This window comes from Hibiscus syriacus, unplaced genomic scaffold, assembly GCF_006381635.1.
Source record: "Hibiscus syriacus cultivar Baekdansim isolate YM2019G1 unplaced genomic scaffold, ASM638163v2 tig00112738_pilon, whole genome shotgun sequence".
NCBI lineage: Eukaryota > Viridiplantae > Streptophyta > Magnoliopsida > Malvales > Malvaceae > Hibiscus > Hibiscus syriacus.
The window spans coordinates 9,005,501-9,014,935 of record NW_024063392.1 but is presented as its reverse complement, the minus strand read 5'-3'; positions in this window follow the sequence as shown (position 1 = coordinate 9,014,935).

Here is a 9,435-nt window from a genome sequence, read left to right as displayed (position 1 = left end):
AGTATGCGGAGTTATATATAAAATAGATAGACTTCATGGAGTATCTATATCGATAGTGTTCGATCGAGACCCAAGGTTTACTTCAAGATTCTGGAAGTCTCTACATGAGGCATTGAGTACTCGATTAAACTTTAGTACAACTTTTCATCTGACAGATGGGAAGTCAGAGCGAACTATTCAGATACTAGAGGCGATACTAGGGGCATGTATGATTGAGTTTATGGGATCATGGGAAAGGTATTTATCTTTAGTGGAATTTGCATATAACAATAGTTACCAATCGAGTATTAATATGGCCCCGTATGAAGCTTTGTATGGGAGGAAGTGCAGAACACCATTAAATTGGTTTGAACTAAAAGATCGACACCTAGTTGGCCCGGATCTGATGTAAGAAATGGAGAAAAAAGTGAAAATTATCTAGAGCAATCTAAAGATAGCCTCCGATCGCCATAAATCTTATGCTGATTTGAAAATAAAGGAAATCCAATTTCAAGAGAGGAACAAAGTATTTTTGAAAGTATCGCATTGGAAGAAGGTATTACGTTTTGGGTAAAAAGGAAAGCTAAGTCTGAGATTCATTGAAACTTATGAGATCTTTAAAAGGGTCGAACCAGTAGCTTATCAGTTAGCTCTGCCTCCGGATATGGACAAGATCCATAATGTTTTTCACGTATCAATGCTTAGGAGGTACAAATCAGATCCATTTCATGTTATCACTCTTGAAGAAATAGAGATCCGACCAGATTTAACTTATGAGGAGGAACCAATGCGGATCTTGGCTAAGGAAACCAAGGAATTGTGTAACAAAAGGATTTCGTTGGTTAAAGTACTATGGTAGAAGCATAAAGTAGAAGACGTTACTTAGGAAAAAGAGAGAATATGAGAAAGCAGTTTCCACACCTCTTCGTTTCATGTACTTCTTTAAATTCGAGGACCAATTTTCTTACAGTGGAGAATTGTAATGCCCAAATATCGAATTAAGGACTTTATTGAAAATTTTTAAAACTTGAGGATTAAAGTGATTAAATAATAAAAGATGAGAAATGATTTGGATTAGTGGTTTAGACTAAATTGTAACAAGGGATGATTAAAAGGATGTGTTGGTCATTTAGAATAAAAGGAGTTTAAAATTTATGCTTTATAAGGTATTAAAGTAAATAAATAAGGGAAAAAGTGTTAGCTTAAGTCAACCATTTTCTTCTTCTTTCTTTCACGTGGAAAGCTCTCTTCCATAGCTAAAGGTGAGATTTCAATTTGCTAGTTTATTCTTTCGTTTTTGGTTGATTTTGAAGCATTATGTATGATAGAAACTTAAGGAATGATTAAATGGGATCAAAACTAAGAGATGAATGAGATATTTGAGATTGAAGAAAATCGGCTATTGAGTATTATGTTAGAATATGAGTTTTTACTGATGTTTATTAGTATTTTTGACTTGTCAAATATGTAAATAAGATATTAAAAGCATTATATGGGATTAAGAACATGTTAGAAAAAGTGGTGTGATTCTTATATTTAAATGTTCTTGGGAGATTTGAGATGTTTTAAGAAGCTAAATGAGGGAAAATTAATATAGATAAGTAAAAAAGAGTTTAATAGTATTGTTGGGTGTAAACATAAGGAAGTTTGACCAAATTTGGGAAAAAATTAGGGTAAGAAATGGAAAATCTGGGTACGAGTATCGGTACTAGTAGAACAGTACCAATATATGCTTAGAATTGGAAGAAATCAGCTGAGTAGTATCGATACTGATGCAATTCGTATCGATATTGAGAGAAGGGTATCGATACTGTGAGGTAGGTATCAAAACCATTGATCAAAGAATTCAAAATTGGTATCAGTATTGTAATAGAGTATCGGTACCATAGTATAGTAGTATCAATACCATGGTAGGGGTATCGATACTAATGAGCCATAAATGTGAAGATAGGCTGAGATTGTTATAGAAAATATAATAATAGTACTATTGAGTATTGTTTAAGTATAATAGTTAGGAAATATACTAATAATTGATATTGTACGTGTCTTTAATGGGTGATTGAGTATATCGAAATCAAGTTCCCGAGTCAAACAAAACGAAGGGCAAAGGCAAAGTACCTCAGTAATCAACTTTGCATTTTGGATACGATAGCGAGGTAAGCCAGGTGAGTGCATTTATTATGTACATTAAGAGTTATAAATATATGTTGTTAAAAGTGTATGTTGTAATTGTATATCAGTACTATGTGTACTATAGACACTATGTGTGAAGTTCACGAAATTCATCATGAGTTGATGAACAATCGTACAGGCACTATGTGTGCAATTCACGAAATTCATCATGAGTTGATGAATAATCGTACAGACACTATGTGTAAAATTCACGGAATTCATCATGAGTTGATGAACACCCGTACAGGCACTATGTGTGCAATTCACGACATTCATCATGAGTTGATGAACAACCGTAGTGGCACTATGTGTGCAATTCATAGAATTCATCATGAGTTGATGAACAACCGTACAGACAATATATGTGCAATTCACGGAATTCATCATGAGTTGATGAACAACCGTACAGGCACTATGTGTGCAATTCACGGAATTCATCATGAGTTGATGAACAACCGTACAGGTACTATGTGTGCAAACCACGAAATTCATCAGGAGTTGATGAACTACCGTATAGGCATTAAGTGTGCATCTTAATAAAATGAACATTACTAGAAAGTGGGTACATTACTGTATTAGCACTAAGGTTGCAAATTTATAAGGTTTATAATAAATTAAAAGAGTTACTCAATATTAGAAGTATTATGCTATACTCATATTTATAAGTTTGCTTATGGTTATTTAGGCCTCACTAAGGTATTACTTAACGTGGGTTGATTTCACACGTAGGTTTTAGTAAGAAGATCATCGGACATCACCGAGCAAGTATCGCCTCGTCAGTAACAATACGACATTCATGTCTACTTTTGATGTATTTAGTTGGCATGTAATGGGTTTGGTAAAAACATTATGAAAAGCATTTGAATTAAACTGATGTAAAACGATGAAGTGTTTGAACAACTCTTTTTGTTTGTCTATTTAAGTTTAATGCAAGTTTTATTATTAGTAAATTAAAATGTTTTAAAAAAAAGACAAAATTTTACTGGTTTACAAATGAGGAATTGTTTTGAAAGTGATGTGACATTTGTATATCGTATACGGAAATGTATACTGGAGATAGGTGTTACATCACCAAACTCAAAGCACTAAGTTTCCTCAATCGAAAACACAATAAGAACCTTGCAAAGCAAATTAACACATCAAAATCTAATATAACACAAAGCATAATCCCTTGTTTCTAAAACAGAGCGCAAACATCGAAAGCACCGAAAACCTTGCCGAAAAGTCACTCTGGAAGCTGCAAACTGAAACGGATGAATCTCCACACTAAAATGTGATAAAAATAACTATAATCAACATCTAACTCAGCTACAATCGCACAAATTAACATCTACAAACCTAAATTCTTGGATTCCCAAAAATACCAAAAATCGATATTGTTTTCAAGAAATCAATATCCAAATCATTTGCAATCAAAAATTAATTTAATATGATTATAATCACTCCAAATATAACTCAATTTCATTAGCAAAACCTCAAAACCAATTCAATAAATCAACATATTAATTAGCTCCGAAAATCAATTGAAATCTTAGAAATCATTTCAATTAAATCAACAATTCAATAGAATCATTAACACTTAGTCACTTGCCCTCGAAGCTTGAAAGAAAACCAAGGAAAAGATCCTTACCTTTCTGGAAAATAAAGTGAAATTGAGATCATCAATGGAACTCCATTATGATCAAGCTTTAAAAACAAGAAGAGAATAAAAGAGAAACTTGAGAATTAAAATAAAGAATTAGATGAGTGAATTTAGAAATCAAGAAGAAAAAGAGAAGGAATTGATGAGCTTGTTTGGAGAAAATAGAGGAAGTTAAGAGAAGCTACTAAAATGTAAAATGATAAGGAAATGAAAACAACATGAATAAAAACAAGCAAATAAGGAAATATAATTTAGATTAAAATGAATATAGATGAAAAAAGGTAAAAAGGGAAAATTAAAAAATTTTAATTTAGGAGGGAAAACTCTAAACGTAAGCCTTGGTATAGTTGCTTCATAGATTTTGGACATTGTGAAAAATTACAAAATGATCACAGAAATCATAATTTCTAATTCCTTCAATTCAATCACCAAATAATTTAATTAAACTTCCATAATTAAAACTAATCATTGTAAACCACTTAAAACCTTTTCAAAATATTTTTAAAACCAAAATATAAATTTTAGAAAATTTTCTTCATTTTTATCGAAAATCTGGAAATCGACCCTAACTACCAGACCCGACTTTATGACATTACAAGAGTATCTTGATTTTATCTTATTCTTTAAATATTTTCTTCAATCAAATTATGAAATTATATGATGATATGCATCTATTTTATAAATCTACGGATGTTTAAATGAATATGAGTGTTGTTCATTTATCTCTTAAGGGAAGTCCTCGTAAACAGAGAAAAGGGTCTTTAAGAAAATAAAATATTACGAAGATTTCCCTTAAGAAAGGAAAGGTTCTAAAAATATCCTCATGGAAGATGAAAAAAGTCTTTAAGACAAAGTTATAACTTCTAAGGAAACAATTTTAAAATAAGAAACTTGTTTCTAGAGCAATGAGTCTTAAGGAGATGAGGTTGGTTTCTAGGGAAATGGTTTTAAGAAAGACTAACTTGATTTCTAGAGAAAATGTCTTAAGAAAGATTATGTTGGTTTTAGGAAAATAGTTTTAAGGAAGATTATATTGGTTTCTAGGAAGAAAATCTTAAGAAAGACTAGATTAGTTTTTAGGGAAATGGTCTTAAGGAATACTAGGTTGGTTTCTAGGGAAACAGTCTTAAGAAAGATAAAGTTGGTTTCTAAGGAAACAATCTTAAGGAAGACTAGGAAAATGATTTCTCAAAAGAGACTTTAGGGATGCCCTCGAAGCTGAGGAAACAAAGACTTTCTTGTTGGTGTTAATGAAATAATGGATGGTCGATACACGTGATGTATAAATGTATGTTCAACTGTTGGTCAATCTTTTTTTATCCTTAAAAGGGAGACCTTGATCTTCCTCTATTGATCATCTCCTTTTAAAATTGTTCATAGTACCAATATGGTAGCTTGTCGACATTTGTGTCTTTTTGAAGATAAATCTTGTCATCTCATGAGCAAATCATATCCATCATGTATTTTGGTTCAACATATTCACTTTGAAATTTCAAAAGAAGTTTTTTGTAACTTGATGAGTATTTACTTTGGATTTCTTTCAACAATCAGGTATGATTTCGACGCTTCTTCCATCTTTCAGTTCATTCGTTCTATTTGAATAATTGATTTAGGTATTCCCTACAAGTTAATCCATACTTGTTCTTCTATCTTGAATATACTTTTCTTGTCAAGATAATTTAATTAAAATTGTAGGAAAATTTTGAGCCTCAGTCATGGATGACACTCTGCTAGAGATTAATTCTCAACTATAGAGGAAGTCAAACGCAACCCCGAGCCTCAATTTGGAGGACACCCATTATTAAACAAACCCTCGACCATAAAGAAAGTTGAATACAACCTTGAGCCTCAGTTATAGAGGATACCTTTCTAGTAGACGAACCCTCAGCCATGGAGGAAGCTAAACACAACCCTAAGCCTCAATCATAGAAGATACCCTGTTAGTAAGAGAACCCTTAATCATAGAGGAAGCTAAACATAACCCTGAGCCTCAATCATGAAGAACACCATATTAGTAGACGAACCCTCAACCATAGAGGAAGTCAAATGCAACCTAGAGCCTTAATCATGGAGGGTACCTCGTTAGTAGGTGAATCCTCAGCCAAGAAGAAAGTTGAACACAAAACTTAGAGCCTCAATCATAGAAGTTATCTCGTTAGTAGAAAAACCCTCATCCATGGAGGAAGTCGAATGCATCTATAGCGGATTTGCCCAAGTTGTACACACCATTTTTTATTCCCAGGATAAAAAATTGTGCGTACAATTGTCATATAGCATATTTGACGTTCACATATCACATATGTTTACTAATAATCATATTAAGGGTTGTTAATTATTTGGAATACATAGAATTCTAAAGACTTCAAGGAACTTAAAAAGATATAGAACTCTAGAAGAAGTGGAATTTTAAAGGCTTTGAAGAACTCTACAGTCCTCAACACTCAACTTAGGGGGGAAATGGCAATGAGCATATTACTTCTAGATAGATCTAGAGGAGGTATAATAGTACTTAAATAAATTAATATTATTCTAAATAAAAGATTATTTTCATCAATAGCATGTTTTGGTCTACTTGCTATTATCCTCCTTGTTTTGGTTCTATATTTTAATATTTTTAATTATTCTTTAAGTTTATTATTATTATTATTATTGTTATTACTATTATTATTATTTTCAATAGTCTATAGTGAATACAATATAATACTTGTTTAGAATTTTTTAAGACATTAACAATGTGCACACTCTATAAATACAGTTACTCGAATTTGAAATATTTAAAAATAACAACACTTAGGGATGTTCATTCGGTTAATTCGGTGGCCGAACCGACCGAACTACCATTTTCGAATTAACCGAACTTTTTTGTTTCTTTAACCGTTAACCGAACCGAACTTTTTTTCGAAAATATTAACCGAACCGAATAAATTTCGGTTAATTCGGTTAATTTTCGAATTAACCGATTTTTTTTAGAATTTTAGAATTTAAAATTTTTTTAATTAAAAAAACAATTTACAATTAATTTAAATAATATCTAATTATAAATAATATCTAATTAATTTGATTCAAACATTTTGCATTTAGTTTTGATATTATTTTAATTAATTAATATTGATTTGAGTTTTAAATGGATTTTAAATGGATTGAGCCTCTTAATATAATTATATTTAAAGGTTAATTCGGTTAATTAACCGATTTCGAACCGAATTAACCGTTAACCGAATTTCAAAAAAATCCTTAACCGTTTCCCGACCGAATTAATTCAGTGGCTGACCGAATTAACCGAACTAATTCGGTTCGATCGATTAATTTGGTTAAAACCGAATTTTGAACACCCCTAACAACACTCCCTTTATTTTACTGCTAAAATTGTTTAATGAGTTGGGTTATTATTATTATTTTAAAGTTTATAAATTTGTAATAATGTCGGCTCTAAAGTTATGATTTTAGTCCGGGCTATTTGCCATTACTTACCCTACTTGTGGTGCTTATTGGGTGTGTAGTGTGGCACCTTCCCCACCCACTATCAAGTGTTGTTTCTGATGGTAGGGGGCGTGTATTTCGTCGTCCTCTACAAGTGCTAAAATGCTGGAAAAGCTAATAGCACCACATATTGGGGCATGGAATTGTGAACCCTGTAGAGTTGTATCCATTCATACAAATGTCTCAATCATCTAATCTTAAACCAACTCTATCTCTTTCATTCTGAAAAGACATCTGAAATGCCTTTGAAACAGTGTAAAACAAATCATAGTCTTTGGTGTAAAAGGAGCCTTTTATACAATGTTTTTAAAATCAAACCGGAACTTAAATCGGTAAAGGTATTAGTTTATTGATTTAATCGTGGTTTAATTGATTTATATAAAATAATATTTTTTTTAAAATTTTACATAATATTCAAAGTAATATTAATATATATATATAATATTCTTTTTAAGTTCACAATATTAAAAGGTAAAAAAATATCACAAGTCATAACATATATAAGTTAAATACTATAAAATCAAGTAAAATGATTTAAATTAACTACAACATAATATTTAAGTAGGGTTGGGCATGGGTATGGTCAGGTTGGGTTTTTGGACCACCCGACCCGACCCGATAAGAAAGGGTACTCCACCCGTAACCCGGCTCGACCCGATAAAATTATAATTTCATCCGATCCGACCTGGCCCGATAGACAATTAAAAAAATTCGACCTAATCTAACCCGACCAGATTTAATTTTTTAGTTATTAAAACCCACACTTAATTGAAGCATTAAAATTACAGAAACACTATATTTTAATCAAACACATCCTTGCCCATGCCTTTTAATCAAATTTCCTCACCACTACCTTATATAAACTAAACTCTTTTTAATACAAAACACTATTTATGATTATTATTTTGTCGTAATGAGACAACATGGGATGGGACAAGCAGCCAGGAAAAAAAATAAAAGAAGAAACAAATGGAATCGTGCCCCACTTTGAATATATATATTATGAATACAGTTTAGGGGTTGGATTAGGGTGTAAACGAGTCGAGTCGAGCTAGAGTATTACTGAACTCGACTCGAACTCGAAAACTATAAATCTCAGCTCGACTCGACTCAAAAACTCGCGAGCCTAAAATTTTTAAGCTCGACTCGAACTTGAAAGATAATATTAAAACTCGACTCGAACTCGAAAAAGCTCGAACTAAAAAAAATTCAAGAGTTCGACTAAAGCTCGAAACTCGAACTCGATTGAAGCTCGATTTTGAGCTCGATTTTGAGCTCGATTCAAGCTCGATTAAAGCTCGATTTTGAGCTCGATTCAAGCTCGATTCAAGCTCGATTTGAGCTCGATTTTGAGCTTAGCGGGTTTTATTTTCCTTTATTGAAACCCATCAACTTTTATACACTCACTTTACCTCTTATTCCCTAACAACCAACGATGTGAGATATCAAACCAACTCAAGTTCAACGCTAAGTCTGACAATCTCAACAATTTACTTTATCTGATCTAACATTGGTCTATAAAAACAGAAAAAGATCCTATTAGCTTCAGCAAAAGCCTTCAATGGCTTCCATCATTATACCAATATTCATCTTCTTTTTATTCTCTTCAACTTTCTCTCTCAACGTTTCTTCAACAAATTCTCTAAACCCAAATCTCACTTCCATACGAAGCTTCTGCAAATCAACTCCATACCCAGGTTCTTGTTTCGATTCACTGAAGCTTTCCATTTCAGTAAACATCAGTCCCAACATGCTTTTCTACCTCCTTCAAACCCTCAACACTGCATTATCCGAGGCTGCGAAGCTAACAAGTTTATTCTCCAATGGCGGAAATGGAAACGTGATCGTCGAGAAACAAAGAGGAGCATTGCAAGATTGCATGGAACTCCATGAATCAACACTATCTTTGTTGAAAAAAATAGTGTCGAGAATCGAAGATGAACATAAGCAAACCTAGAGTATGTTGCTCTAGTGTCTGAAAATTGACTAATAAATGAATCGTTTCAGGTGTTTCGAGATGGGAAGTAGATTGAAGAAGATGCATCTGTTCTTGTTCCTGGTGATATCATCAGTGTTAAACTCGGTGACATTATTCCGGCTGATGCTAGACTCCTCGACGGTGATCCGTTGAAAATCGATCAGGTTCTTCTGAAACCTGAACT